We start from the raw sequence: 15702 nt of genomic DNA, 5'->3' as shown, positions 1-15702 counted from the left end.
GATTGAACCAGCAGTTCACGGGACTTGAGACAAAAAACAGTGATAGGAAAGAGGGTAAAAACTAAAACATTCTCCTTGCAGAACTTTGGTCTGCATCACAAGTAGTTATTGCAAGAAAAAACAATATGATGGCCAAACTCATGTCCTAGGATCACTGGGCTAAAAGACCCTTGCCTAATTTTGGTCAAGAAAAACACATCCGTGCATTGTACGTGCTGAAATGCCACAGTAGGTTCACCTCACTGGTCAAGAAGCTCCCACATATGTGCAATTGCTGCATGCCACTGCTCACATTCTTTAACCTTCCCATCTGAAGGACAACACAAAAGCATAACCCCCAGCACAGCACTCAGGGCTGATATGCATTTTTCTCTTCCACTCCTCATGTCACAGAGCCTATTTGTAGGGAGCACAGCCAGGCTGGTTAGCTGATTGTTGCTGGTTTTTTTTTTTTTTAATTTTCCTTATGACAGAGAAAAAAGTAACAATTTTCTTCTGTGCACAGAAGTTCTGCTGTACTTTGCTGGATGACACACCAAAGAACCACAACTGCACAACCCAGAGGAGACAAACGGCTGATGTAAACGGAAAACAGTGCAGCAAAAGGAAGTCTTTCTGTAAGGCAATTACTTTGTTCTTTCAGGGGCATTTTTTTTTTTTTGGGGTGTCTTCTTTCCATAGAAAGTTTCCACTACTGTTATTTAAATGAAACTCGCAATTATTTTTGGCCTCAAACCTATCTGTTTGCATAGCAGGAGCTCCGATAAAAGATAGAGAAACAACACAGAACTGTGCACAGTTCCAGGTTCCCAGGTCAGAAACCTAGAGAAAACAGGAGGAATTCCCAAAAACCATCAGTGAGTCATTTTCTTAAACCTGGAAAAGAGCTCAGTGCCTCATATAGCAGAGCCACTGGAGATGCTTTAGGGGAAGACACAGCTGCAAGAATGTGAGAAGTGCAAAGGTCCCTGCACAGGCACACAGGCCTTCATGGGACGGGACAAAGCCAAGCAAGGGTAGAAATGAATAAATAGTGGGAAAACTCTGCACCAAGAGTCATCCCATCACCTGGAATCACTCAAGGCTGGACGAAGCTCCCTGCACTGCTGGGTTGGAAATGCTGCTGATCTCCACCACCATCTCCACTGTGGGCTCCAGTAGACTCAGGCATAGAGAAAACTACCACCCAAAGGGAGCACAGCATGGGGCAGAGCTTCAGATCTGGTAATCACTCCAAGTGATTTGGGGCTGTTGCTTGTCCCTTTGAGTGCAGGTGGCTGCATATGAAAGCAGCTTTTGCTTCCTGGCGCTGCATGGCAATGCACTGACAGCCTGCAAAGCACAGCCTCGCTGTACAAGCCTTGCAATCCACTTTGCAGCCGCCTAAAGGGGTTAAATAACACAGAGAGCACGGGTTTCTGGTGGAAAAATGACTCACAGGAAGGATGGCAACAATGCACTGCTATGAAATATTAAACATAATAGGTCTCACAGCCCCGGAATGAGAGAATAAGAAACAAGGTAAGTGGACCTGTGTCTTTCTCCCAGTTCTCAAAGTCACTAATGGCCCTCTGGGTTTCTGAACAGATGTACTGCAGGTACCACATTTTATTCACTGCAAATTATTGCCTGGCATTTAATTAAAATTTTATTGTAGCGATTCCCATCAGCTCTCTCCACAGCACCAAATGGACTGAAGAGAAAAGTGGTTCTTTGGAGTTGACGAGCCCAGTTCATCAATAAAATGCCATAGATTTGAAAGAGGGGGGGCAAAAAAAGTGTGTGGTGAGAGGTTTGGTTAATGTAAGGCTTTTCCCTGCATGGGAGCCCCGTGGGGCCTTTCCTGGCACCAATCAGAACCAGCTGAAGACCAGCCATGGGTCATGCTGTTTGGTTTGGCTCATTGGGGTAATGCAGGATCCCTTTAGGAAAGAAGGATGAAGAGTTCCTATAGATGGAACGGATGAAGAAAATCTATCCCATGAGAGTATGGACACAGTGATGCTCAATCTATGAGCCAAGCAACACAGCCAAGGAAGGAAACATCCACAAAGCTGATGCTCCATAGCATCAGACTATCTGGTTTGGGACACTATCCCAGAAATCTTACTGTCCCACCAGCAGTTGAGGTCATTCTTGATCCTTCAAAGGAGTGGTAAAGAGGCCAAAACCAAGACCAAACATTCTTAGCTGCCCAAGCAATTAGAAAAAAAAACTGCACTCCTGGCACCTGCAAACATCTGCTGGAAGCTCGGAAGCAGCAAAAGCAGTTTCCATGCCAAACTGTGAGGGATCGGGGACTGCTAAGAAAATCAGAGGCAACTCCTCTCTGTCCACAGCCACCATGAAATGGAGGAGAAAAGAGACTTACAGCATCCAGCACCGAGGCCAGGATGGATTAACAGCATCACTTGCCCTACAGCTCACAGCACTGGGAGAAACTCAGCTCTTTGGGCTTAAAACAAAGAAGCTCTGATGGCAGCACCTCTCTGGAGTCTGAGGGGTTAACGTGCAGCACAGCTCTGCTCCAACCAAAGCTGCAAACCCCCCTCCAGAAGTATCTGGTGATGCTTTTCCCCCCCACAACGACTACTCTGGGAAGGCAGGGGAGACAGAAGGAGAATGATGGATGCAAAAATTAAAAGCTCAATTAATAATTAATTGATGAGGTCATCAAATTGGATGGATCTGTCCATTTTGCTTTCTCTGCTCTCCTGTTAAGCGGACCAATGGTGGGTGAAGTGCTCCTGGAAGGACCATCATTCCTGCACACCGCTGCATGACGCTGCCCTGGGTGCCATATAATCAATAGTAATAAATCTCTGCTGACTGCCATAAAGACTTCACGAGCGTTAAGCAAACAGAATGCCTCCAGAGATCCCAAAATAAAGTGAGAGGAGGGTTTGAGTAACTTATTAAGGTAATCATTAAAATGCATGCTTGTAAAACATCAAATATGCATAGCACAGACAAAACCTCCTTTCCTCTTTCCGGTATCAGCCCCTCCACAAACAAGAGTGAAAAAGAACACTCTTAAACACCACCAATAAAACACAGCACAGGAGAGCTAGCAAGCCCTGTTGCCTGCCCACCGCAACCCTTTCTCTTCCCCCTGTATATGCACATTTCCTCTGAGTTTTGCTTTCAATGATAAGCTCCCTGCAGCTGTGAAAACGGGGCCAGTTTTTCTGATGTGTGCAATTTCTGGCATGATTTTGTTTGTGAATACGTCGTAAATGAGAATGACCAGGAGTGCTCAGACTAGAAGAGGTTTGTCCCGTGGTCGATGTATTTATTGCAAGGCTTGCAGCATCCTCCAGAGGTGGGCTGCTGAAGCAGGTGACCTCATGGTGTGTTCCATGCAGCAGTGGCATAATCCAGACTCTAAACCGGGTCAGAAGGATAACAGCCCACTGGTATGTGAAAACAGAGGAGAAGTATGATCTGATCCCCAAATCCTGACCCTGGGAACAGGCTGGAGGTGGCTCAATGCCACCAGCACTGGGTCCATTCCAGCCCCTGAGTAAAGGGAGCCCTTATGAAACCCGTATCACAGCCACTTGCTTAATGCATTTCTCCCTAGAAGTACTTACAGAGTTTCCTTGAAGAACCCCCAAGCATAACAGTTTCCACAGCGATTACAGAAAAAGCAGCAGTGCCAGAAATAACACTGGTAAATGGAAAACATCCCCTGCACTCCTCTCGCACACGCACACACCCATGGAGCACGGCGAGACGATTCCTCGTGGCGGCCGATGCCGCCCTGGGCAAATGTAAACAGAAGGGAATGGACTCAAAATATCACTTTCTGATGGCACACCGAGTGCCCTCACACATGCAACAACGTGCCCCTGAGTTGCAGTATCACCAGTGACCACACTCTGCACGGAATCCACCACCATATTCATCGCTTCCCAGCTACGACATTGAAAATACTCTGCCTAAATGGCCATTTTGGATGCCACGCAAAGCAGTGAATACCAGAGCTTATCTAAACTCTCTGTTGTCGGCACTCACACTCCTTCATGCTCTGCCCTCTGCCCTTTCAGAGAGAAGGGAAGGGAAGAGGGAAGAGGGAAGGTGAACAGCATTCAGCTTTAATTCTCTGCGATGTGTTCTGTGCTTGAGACACATCCACAGTCAGAAGCTCCCAGGACAAACTCAACCCAGCAAGTCTCATCTCAGATAGGCAGGAATGGGACTTAAGGATTTCTGTTACTTCATGTACTTGATTGCCTTCATTTCTGCCTTTACACCTGTTTACTTAGTAAAATTCAAATGCTGCTTTAACATTTTGGCATACCATTTCCTATCTGCTGAATAATTATGATTAATGCAAATACGAACACGAAGTATTTCCTAACGTTGCACAAATCCCCACCGGTGGATGACAGATCAAAACACGAAGGTAGCAGACCATGTCTGTGGCAATGAATTACAGGCAGAATCAAAAGGCAGCTATATTCCACGGAGACCATAAGGCAACCAACACCTCATCTGGGACTTTCCCTTCTCTTCTTTAAAGACCGAAAACCTGCATAATGCATAATAAAACCAACACTGCAGGCTTTTTCTTCAGCAGAAAAACAGCACAGCGCTGCCTTAGGGTTACGAAGAAAAGTTTGGTTTGGCAATTATGGTTTCAGCCTTCCACACTTTGCTCTTTCTGAACGCAAACGATGCCATGTGATGCAAGGTTGGAAAAGGCAGCAAGGCACTGATTTTAATGAATGCTCCCCAAAATGCATTGGATCAGGTTGCCCACGGAAGCTGTGGACGTTCCATCCCTGCAGGCATTCAAGGCCAGGCTGGATGTGGCTCTGGGCAGCCTGGGCTGCTGTTGGTGACCTGCACACAGCATAGAAACTAGATGATCACTGTGGTCCTTTTCAACTCAGGCCATTCTATGATTCTGTGAAAAAATAATTCCCTGTGTGATGGCACCAACCAGCACAGTGCATTCACGGGCAGCCAGTCGCTACCACTGTGCTCCCAAACAGGAGCTCCCTTACGTGTTGGTCTGCTTGTAGAGCACAAAGAAGACCCAAGGCCATTGGATCCCATTTTGGCAGATTCTGGAATAGCTGCCGAGCCATCAGTGCTGAAAAGCAACGGTTTCTTCAGTGCCCTTGAACCATAATGGTGAATCTCCACCATAATGTGTTTTCAGAGTTATTTGTAGCCACTCACAGCAGCATGAAACACTCAGAATATTATTAGAAATAGTGTCCATTTACTTCTACTTAGCATTTTTCACACTGGTGGAAAAAACTCTGTGGCACTTTACAAACTGCTGCGGATGGAGTGTGGCAACGATCCTGGGAGGGAGGGAGGGAGAATATTTTTAACCCCATTTTACAGAAGTGGGAACCGAGGCACAAACTTTTCCGCAAAGAGATATTGGCCAGAAACACTTGTGGATTCTTGCAGGACCCCTTCCAGCAGAGCTCCTCTCTTCCAGAAGAACCGTGAGCTTCTTCCAAGTTACAGTGGTCGCACTTTTGTGCCCCAGCCAATTTTCTCATGTAAACACAGTGGTGAAATGGTGGGCAGAGTAGTTTCTCTATGGGTTTTGTTAATGCAAGCCTGAGAAAATCATGAAGGAAATACCTAAGCACGGCACACAGGTTTGGGGGAGGTAATTAAGCACACAGGTTGACTTCCCTTTCAACCCAGAAAACTTAATGCTCTGTATCTATCTATAAAGCTATTTTTGTACTTGGTTCAGACCTGACCTTCCACTACTGTTTTGTCCAGAAGTCAAACACTCACATCTTCAAAGTGAAGCCAGTTTTGTTTCAAACACAACCAACACTCTATTTACTTCTTTAAAACAAGCAAAAGCCCAAGATTTTTGGTCAGCTTGAATGCACACGAAGAGGCTTTATATCCTGTCCTTCCTATCCTGATGTCCCCTACAAAAGTCTCCCAGTTTGGACCAATACTTGAGTCAGGAGACTTCACTAACTCACCTGAAGAAATCCCTTCAGTATTTCCACTTTTGCCAAAAGGAATCACTGCCAACAGCCCTTCCAAGGAGAACCACTCTGGAAACACCACACAGTGCTCATCCTCCTGAAGGCTGCATCCTTCCTCAAGCCAAGCCATCTGATTACCCTTAACTTGCTCCTTTCCAAGTGTCAGCTTTTTCATGAAACTTTTAGATGCTGTACTAAGGGACATGGTCTAGTGGAGAAATATTGGTGGTAGGCAGACTAGATGATCTTAGAGGTTTTTTCCAACCTTGGAAATTCTATGATTCTAACACTTGGTGTAGCCAAAAACCAACCAAGGGGGTTTACAATACGGTGGCAATAGGATGGCACCTGCAAATTACTGTCCCATCCCCAGCTCACAGCTCAGCCCATCCTGCAGCTGCTCATGTGTTACAGGTGGTGGAGGCTATTCCACTGCTTACTGAAACGTGTGAATTTAATCAAGCTCACTTGTTTGGGTTTTTGGTGTGTTTTTGGTTTTTTTTTGCTTATTTCTATTCACCTCATTTTGGCGACATTTTCAGTCTTTCCAGATTTTTTAATTGGCATTAGTTAATGCCCTCAGAGGGGAACAAACCCAGGAAAACTGAATATGGTGCAGGAGGAAACACAGGAAACCCGTGGGCAGCTATTTAAAGACCCAGCGATGCCTCATGGAAAACTCTGAAACACATCCAGGCAGTGACAAACCCTGCAGCTCCGGGTCAGAGCCTCCTTGGGGTCCCCACTGCCCCCAGACAGAACACTGTGAGGCTGACCCTCTTCTCTACACAGCCATAAGACAAGGGGTCCTCCTAAATCCCATGAAGCCTCTAGGACCATTCAAACACAATTAGTGAGCGCTGTACCCTATCACAGATAGCAGCCACTGGTTCACCTTCACCACATCATTTGGCCAGAGACTGCACATCATAGCTGCCAGCAGCAACACAGACCTATAAAGCATTCAGTTCACTTCTTACCTTCATACTGCACTTTTGGGAAGCACGTGGACTATCAAACCTTTGGCTTATCAGCCTTTTACCCCAAGGGATGCCCTACCCCCAGCTGGGAACGTAATGAGTTCACAACTCAACCTGGGTCCCTCCACCAAAGCAGGCAGCGCCCGCATTTGCTGTGGCACTGCCCACAGAAAAGATTACCAAGAGAATAATCACACGCCCCAAGGTGAAGAAGGCTGCTCCACATCTCCAGGAGACCTCAACCCACCAGTAATTCCTATGAAGAGTGACAGCAGGTGGTTATACAATTAAAGGTTGTGTCTACTTTGGGACTTTTGAGTTCTACAAAGCAGTAAACTTCAGGAGAGCCCATCTGAGCAAGGCAGTAGTTGGATTTCCATCTGGAGCACAGCAATAAAGACTTCAGGGAACGACGACACTTTAACCGGGTTTGCTGGGAAAAGGGCCAGGCTTAATTTTTTGGGATTCTCTTGAGATTTCCCCTCTAAACTGAACCACCAAATGAGGGATCAGCAAACCCCTCCAGGTCTCAACGGATCCGAGAGCAATGCTGCCGCAGGAACCCAAATCCCAGCTCTGAATGCAGCTGGATCCAGCCAAGTTCTGACACGCTTCACCTTCCTGCCTAAAATCTGCAGGTCTTATAGTAAAGCAGAGCAAAATAACAGAAACCCCAAAGCCTCCCAGTGCTGCAAAGCCTAAATAATGGTTTAATGAACAGATGACCCTCCAAAGTCCAAGGGAGGAACAAGGGAAGGGTGGGATAAATGGTGTGGGAAAGACGACTTGGGATCTGGAGACCTCCTGAAACTGAAAATCTCATTAGCACAAAAAAAGAATTTCTATCATCAAGGTACAATAAGGCTTCCCACCATGCTGGAAGTGCTGGAAGGGCTGTGCAAAGAAAGGAAGGCAAGGTAGGGGATAACAAAGGTTTATTGCATGTTAACTTTCACCAAATGCTTTTTGAGCGACTGAATAATCCCCTTTAACACAGGCCCTCCCCACGCAGTGCTTCCTTTGATGCTCATTAAAAGGTTCACCTTATGCAGGATATGGAAAGGATTAAAAAAAATAATAATATTAAATCCCCATTCTGATTACTGCGCCAATTATAGAAACCGAGATCCCAGCTCAGCATGCAAAGCCAGCCTGTGGGAGACCCCGTCCTGCATGCCAGCAGTGCCTGCTGCAGCACAGGGAGCACCACGGAGGAACAGCCGATGGGTTGACGAGGGGGAGGTGGAAGGATGCAGCTGTGCAACGGGCAGGATGGAAAACAGCAGAAATGCTTGCCCTGCACGCTGGCTGGCTGCAGGTCCCTGCAGAGCTGTAAGGATCTCCTACCAAGCAGCCTTCTTAAACTCAGACACAATGCTGTAAAACATACATTTTAAATAAATAACTTTCCAGAGCTTTTCTTTTTCTTTTTCCCTCCTAAGTTTGAACCCCGTGCCAAGAAACTAAATGCTCCAAAGCACTGCTGCAGAAATGGCAACTGCTGAAACACTTCTTGCATTCACCACATGCAGCCAGACGTGGCCAGCAGGCAGTGGCAGCCTCAGCAAGCAGGAGACCTGGGGAAAAGAGACAGAAGGAGCCTCCCAACATGGCTGGGAGTTCCCAGAACCCCTCGGTAATCCCCTAGAGATCCCCTAGAGCCCAGGGACAGCAGTGCTTCCCCAGCCCATTGCATTTCCCTGCTAGAGCAACCCAGGGCAGCTGGTCCCTGTGGCTCGGGAAGTGCTGCTCCCAACAGTGCTTTCGTTGTCAGCTTCTGAATAAATATTGTTTTCGAAACTGTTTCTCAGGGGACTCACCCCAAGGAGTCCCCACATCCGCTCACAGCCACTGCAGGGCGAGCGCTGCCCCACTCTGACGGCTGCTGGGAAGAGCTGGCTGCAAGCCTGAGGTCCTCATGGAGAAATGGGGGTTAAAGTGCTCAGAGCAAATGCAGTCCTTTCCCAATGCTCCAAGAGCATCCCCACGAGAGAGGGCCCTCAGAGGCATTTCTTAGAGGATACAGCACAGGTGCTGGAGGTGTCCCATGGGACACAGAGCTCAGAGCTATGCAATCAACACGTCTATTAATGAACCAGTAACTTCTGAAAGGCTTTTTTCTTTGATGCAGTTTACGCAAGTCCTCCACAAGTGCTGTTTGTCCTCTCCTTAGTGACTCCTCCATGGGCTGAGCACCAAGCTGCAAGCCCTGGGAGAGGGCTGCTCTGCAAGCAGGGAGCACATGTAACCCTCCAACAGGATCCCTCCATCCTTCAGTGAAGGCTGCATCTTTAAGATAGGGGGAAGCAGCTTCCGAGGAGCTCTACAGCAACAGCTGTGTGCAAAGACCAAAAAGCAACGGGTGCAGCAATTCTCACAGCCATGGGAGCCAAGCAAGAACCAAACATCCCACAAACCCCACCTGCTCTTGCTGTGAATGCACACTGACAGCACCCTACACATTTTTCCTCCAAAACTCCAAAGTTTCTCAAACACTGAGACTGCAAGAAAACCACACCAGTCCCAACAGACAGGGGATGGCTGGAGCCCAGCGGAACCAGAGAGTGTAAGAAAGGGCAGTGGGGACACCAAGACACCGAAGTTAAAGCTGACTCTGCACGCTGACACTAACAGTCTGTCAACACCAGGGAAACCAAAAGGCTGCAAGCTGCAGGTGATCCCCAGCAGCGGAGCAAGGGTTGGGTTGTGTTGCTCACACCATCAATCACCGTGGCAGCTGCCCCGGCCACTTCCACTCACCACAGCAGAGCTGGGTAGAAGTACCAGGCGCCTTCGCGACACTCAGCCAATTAGCACCAGAATGATGTAAAAAACAAATTAATAATAATAACACGCAGTGCCTTTTTCCGGAATAACAATCCACACATTTGCATAGAGCAGCTCAGCGCGTGGCTGCGTTTCTGATCGCACCTCCGGGTGCATCAAAAGCATTGTTAATTTCCATCGAGGAGGCTAAGGAGCTTAAATCATTAGCGCTCATTTAGTTAGACTTAATGCATTTTAACGCTGCCTCAATTTAGGCTGAGACGTGGGCACCTATCAGCCAGGACAAAGGAATAAGAAGAAAAAACTAAAAGCGATAAACTATCCCCGGGTGCCCTCAGTCTGTGCACCCACAAAGGGTCACTGCATCCCCTCTCGCATGCTGGGCTGGGAGCACTGAGCCCACGCAGGGTTTACCCACGCAGGATTCTGCTCGCTGCCGTCACGTGGCGCTCCCCGATCACTTTCCTGTGCAAGCGTTAAGGAGGAAATCCGTCCTGGACAGATGGACGGACACAGGCGGACATGCGGACACACGACTCACCCTGCTTAACACAGCCAGCGCGAGCCCGCGGCAAGTCCGGACCTTAATTAGAGCTAGACACCAATTAAGACCCCCGAAGCCAGCAGCACCCCGGTGCTCCCCATCGCGCCGCTCTGCCCCCAGCTCCCCTCTGCCCCAGGGAAAAAAGAAATCGAAGTGAAATGAAATAGCGAAAAAGAGCACGGGAGGGAGGGAGCGGTGCCCGTTACCTGCGCTCGCCCCCCGCCCTGCAGCCGCGGCTCTGCCATTGCCTCTGCAGACCCTGGGACTCCGGGGGGATCTTCTGCCGGGCTGCAATAGAAAAGGTTCGTTTCAAGCTCCTTATTTGGGCAGTGATGTCAGGGGAAGTTGTGCAGGCGGCACCACCCCCTTTTTCCATTCACTACACATTGTTTCCTGTTGTCAAGAGCTCTCCGCGGGCCGGGGACGGGCGAGGGAATCCTGCAGCCCCCGATGGGACGGAACGCAGAGACGGGAAGGGGATGGAGCTGACCTGGAGTAGGGACGGGGGATACGGGGAGCCGAGGGCAGCGCCTCCTTCCTCCCCACCCCTCCTCCTCCCCCTTCCCGTCCCCTCCCCATCTGCCCTCCCGGCGCCGCGCACCGCGCAGATCTGCTCTCCGGGACACCCGAAGCGACCGCAACCCAAATTCAGGGTTGCAGCGTGTGGACACGTAGAGCTCAGCCCCCCACCAAGGGGGAAGGGAGGGGGGGGGAGGGGGGCTGTCACCCGACGGGACCCTGCGCAGCCCCGGGGCAGAGGGAGAGGAGGGGGGGGGGGGTGGCACCGACTGCCCACGCGAGATTTTCCCCACGCGAGACTTCCACACGCGAGATTTCCCCACTCGGGTCTCCCAGTGGGCACGCGGGGTTCCCAGCGGCACCCGTCAGCATCCCGCCGCCCAAACGCACCTCCCCTCTTTCCCCCTTGGCTTTTCTCGCATTATTTCATCCTCAGATGTCACTTTCTGTCGGCTCAGCTCTTAAGCCTGCAGTCCGATAGGAACGCCGGCTCGGCAAGAGGACTTTAACGTTGTTTGGTCGTTTTTAATTAAGCACTGCCCGTAACAAACATCGTGCTGGAAGGCGGAAACAACGCTCTCCTCACTCCCACCGTGCGCTGCCTGGGGGGAGAAAGGGACCTGATGGGGCTCTCCTGATGCAGGCTGCAAGAAAACATCACTACTTCCAAAATATGTATATATATCTATATGCCAAGCCTCTGTTCCTATCTGACTCCTGACTTTAAAAAGTCAGTGCTCAGCCAAAAAAAAAAAAAAAAAAGGCATCTAAGGATGAAGTAAGGATGCTGTGTGGTCTCTACAGCAGCCAGACCTGGCACGGAGTGCTTTTCGGGGTGAACATCAGCTCTGTTGTCGTTTTGCTCAGCAAACAGCATGTTGCTTTCCAGAACAGTGAATGATTGGAAACCTGCTGCTACAGCACTGAGCAGTCCCCTCTCAGCCCCTGCCCTCTGCTAACAGCAAGAAAATGCCATCTAACACAGCTGCTTTCTATGGGCTTGTTACTAGCCCAACTTCACACCCTATTTCTGCATCTCATTCTGGACAGAAGTGAGAATCACGGCCTTACGTGTTTAATTTTGCTACCATGGTCTCAGTTTGAGTCACTTTGCCATAAGTAGGTGCAATCATCTCATTGTACTGATGCAGACACTAGATATGGTAAATACTGATATATATAATAAATGAAATATTGCTCAAGGGGAGCATGGGCAGAAGACACAGCCTCGGGATCCATAGAAATAGCAGCAAGATGCACCACACAGCATTCAATACAGGAACACTGAAGTATTTCCTCAAAAGAAAGCAGTGTGGGTATTTTTTCTTCTATTACTTTTGACCAGCACTTTAGCATCTGCCCATCAGAGCAAACACCCAAACTCCCTCGTGCCACCTCTGAAGTCACACTTCATGCCCCAGCACCCACAAGTTCCAGGTATTTTTCTCCTAACCAGCACAAATGTGGCCATTGGATGCAATTAGCACACAGGTGTTTGCCCGTGGCGGTGCCTTTTCTTGGGTGGAAAAGTGTGGTTTTGCTGAAATGGGAAGAGGAAGGGCAGGGTTCCCCTGAGGCTTCACCCTGTGGGGCCACCGGGGTGAGTTTTGTGGGAACCCTTTGTTCCAAACCAATGTTTGGTTGGGATAGAGGCCATGTTTGGGTCACGGATGGCCAACACAACCACAGCTCCCCACACGCCCAAAGATTGGGCTTTTTCCCTTCCGCTGATCCCATCCCTCACCCACCTCAGGATGGGTAAAAATTACCCACTGCCTGAAAAGGTCTCTTGGAAGCTGTTTCCGTCCCCGTTTTTTGGAGCACTCCATCCCATTGCCAACTGCCAAAGCTGGGTCACTACTCTCATCTTTTCCATCTTTACCATTGTTAGAGCTGCTGTCTGGGTTCATGGAACAGGAGAGGAGGCTCCCCCTAAATCCCTTTGCTGCAGCATGGGAATCTGAGCTGTTCATATTCATTCTTGAAGTCACTTCACCTTTCTGTTGCAAAGTTTTCCCGTCTGGGAAACTGTCTGGGGACTGTCAGAGGTTGTTTGCTTCTCTGCTTGTTTGTTTGTTTAAAGCCCTCACGTCCATCTCGGAGCAATCATGCTCCTGATTGAAGAGGGCACTGGGAATACATTTCCCATGTCATTCTCCTGCTTAGGAAAATCACAGCAGCAGAAACCCGCAGATCCAACTTAACATTTTGAGACATATTTAACAACCTTTTACGATCTGAACTGTAAATCCCTAAAAGTGAAACAAGACCTTCAGAAGCCGCAAGCTCATGCCCCGCAGCCCGCACCAGTAAAAGCCCAGTGCTGGAAAAACTCCCCCTGCATTAGGAAATCCCATCACTATGTGAATTGATGGCAGCTCACGGCTCTTCCAGCCCTCCCACCAGCAGCTGGGAGCTGAATGCCCACTGCAGGCAGTGACCTTGTTCCCCCCATGCTATCCCCCTTCCCAGCACTGGGAAATCTGCATCACCCTTTCCACATCTGCAAAGTGGGAAAAATAGCTTTGCTTAACTCCAAAGGTCCCCGTGCTCATTAAACATTTCAAAAGCATGCGGGAGAATCTACAATTATCCAAAAAAAATCACTGCAAAGTTTCATTATTATTCCAACACTTACATTAAAGACACATGTCCTGGTAAGTAGCAGGCATGAGGAATCATTATGCTAATTTTAGACAGAGCATCTGCTCAACGTTAAATCTGAAACTTTGTCTCGAAGATATAATTTAAATTATTTTTCTTCAGAATTGACATTTGTCAAACAATATGTTGCAAATAGGAATTGCAGCCAACTCTGAGCAACCCGAGCGAACACACGCGCTGCGCCGCGCCGAAAAGCGCTCGGGGAGGGAGGAGAGGTTGGGGATTTTGGCAGGAGTTAATGAGTGGAAGAGCCAGGCTGCTGGGTTTTCTGCCCCTCAGATGCTGCTGTCAGCTTGTGCTGGGGGCACAGAGGGTGTTGTGTCCCCTTCTAGCCCACAGCAGGAGTTGAGGTCCCTTTCATCTCAACCTTTCTGTGGTTCTGCCATCTTGAAGCAACCTTCCACCCCAACTCAATGCAGCCCAACCAAGCCTAGCCCAACACAACATAACCCAACTCAACACAACACAACCCAATTCAACTCAACCCAATCCAGCCCAACACAACACAACCAAACTCAACTCAATCCAACCCAACTCAACTCAACTCAACTCAACTCGACTCAATCCAGTCCAACCCAACTCAACCAATCCCAACTCGACCCAATCCAGTCCAACCCAACTCAACCAATCTCAACTCGACCCAATCCAGTCCAACTCAACTCAACCCAACCCAATCCAGCCCAACACAACACAACTCAACACAATCTGACCCAACTCAGCCTGATCCAACCCAAGCAATTCTATGATTCTTCAATCTTTAAGACCCTTCCAGCCCAAATAGTCTGTGATTCTATGACTGTAGGACATTCCCACTTGCTTGATCCATTTTTCAAGGACAGGAGATATCATCTTCAGAGCCAGCATTTCCAGCCCTGTTGTGTTTACACAGGGGAAGGGACATGACCACCTTCAAGCAAACGTTTTTCCCTCCTTTCTGTCTTTCTCTGTACAACCTTCCTATTCATCTTAGACCAGTCATTTCCAGCATGTCTGGGAAGCCCTGGGGATTCAGAGGCAACTTCTAAGGGTTTTGTGAGTTGTCACTAAGAAAAGAAAAGCCAGTGTCTGGGGGCTTAAATTTGCTATGCAAATGACTGCACCCCACCATAAAAATGTAAAATTTACAAATCAAAAAAAGATTGGAAACCACTGACATAGACCAATGAATGGTAAATACCCCAATAACCACATCCACACACATGAAACAAGCTATTACAGAGTGGGTCCACATCCAGCAGAATGGGTGTCTATACATAACAAGCATTAATTTGAAGATTAAATAAGCATTTTCACCATATAGTTTGGATTATACCATGTACACAGGAATCATCTTCCCCCCAAAATATACTACACAAATGAAAGCATTGGTTTGCTTTTCCGAAAGGAAATCAACTGGTCACAAATCACTGTCTCGGTGTCCCCTGGTCACAGAGTCTTCTGCATTCCACCAAGCAAAACTCCCAAGACCCATCAGAAACTGCTCATCTCAGAATTCCTGAATCACAGAATCATAGAATCACAGAATGGCCTGGGTTGAAAAGGATTACAATGCTCATCTGGTTCCAACCCCCTGCTGTGTGCAGGTCACCAACCAGCAGCCCAGGCTGCCCAGAGCCACATCCAGCCTGGCCTTGAATGCCTGCAGGGATGGGGCATCCACAGCCTCCTTGGGCAACCTGTGCCAGTGCCTCACCACCCTCGGTGTGAATGCCTGGTTGTGAAATCAGCCTCCAACCCCTGAGTCATCTCCTATCTGGCAGGACTATATGGACATAGTCTACTAGGGTCTGGCAGCTTTTTAGACAAAAGACAGGATAGAAATAGCCATTATCTAGGCTTGTGGACATGATGGCCACAAGTTGTTCCAGGGGAGGTTCAGGTTGGATATTAGGAGCAATTTCTTCTCTTAAAGAGTGGTGAAGCAACGGCATGGGCTGCATGGGATGGCGGAGGTGTTCCAAAGATGTAGAGATGCAGCACTGAGGGGCAGTGAGGATGGCTTGGGGATGGACTAGATTATGAGTGTCCAACCTATTGGCTTGCCTGGGCTGCACCAAGTGAAGAAGAATTGTCTTGGGCCTTATATATGTAGGTTGCTCTGAAAGTAATGCCTCCTGTTTTTTTCCATGGAAAAAAACATGGAAGCTACAACCAATATAGAGAGCACAATAACACTCTTTAATAGAGCAAACTCTCAGCTACAAAACATCATTTTTCAACACAGTCACCA

General features: G+C 48.4%; 1 protein-coding gene across 8 annotated transcripts in view; it reads right to left on the bottom strand.

Moving 5' to 3' along the window:
- HIVEP3 (HIVEP zinc finger 3) overlaps nucleotides 1–15702 on the bottom strand; it is a 221902-nt gene that overhangs the window by 88808 nt on the left and 117392 nt on the right. For 6 of the 8 annotated variants that reach the window (XR_008210280.1, XR_008210281.1, XR_008210282.1 and 3 more), the window contains exon 1: nucleotides 10496–10811. The exons of the other annotated variants lie outside the window; for them this stretch is intronic. The gene's annotated coding sequence lies outside the window, so the exon portion shown is untranslated. Of the gene's footprint in view, nucleotides 1–10495; nucleotides 10812–15702 lie in introns of those variants that run through there. 8 annotated transcript variants of the gene reach the window in all.

This window comes from Tympanuchus pallidicinctus, unplaced genomic scaffold, assembly GCF_026119805.1.
Source record: "Tympanuchus pallidicinctus isolate F22 unplaced genomic scaffold, pur_lepc_1.0 scaffold35, whole genome shotgun sequence".
NCBI classification, from domain to species: domain Eukaryota; kingdom Metazoa; phylum Chordata; class Aves; order Galliformes; family Phasianidae; genus Tympanuchus; species Tympanuchus pallidicinctus.
The sequence above is the reverse complement of the archived record's forward strand: the minus strand, read 5'-3'. Positions and strand labels throughout refer to the sequence as shown.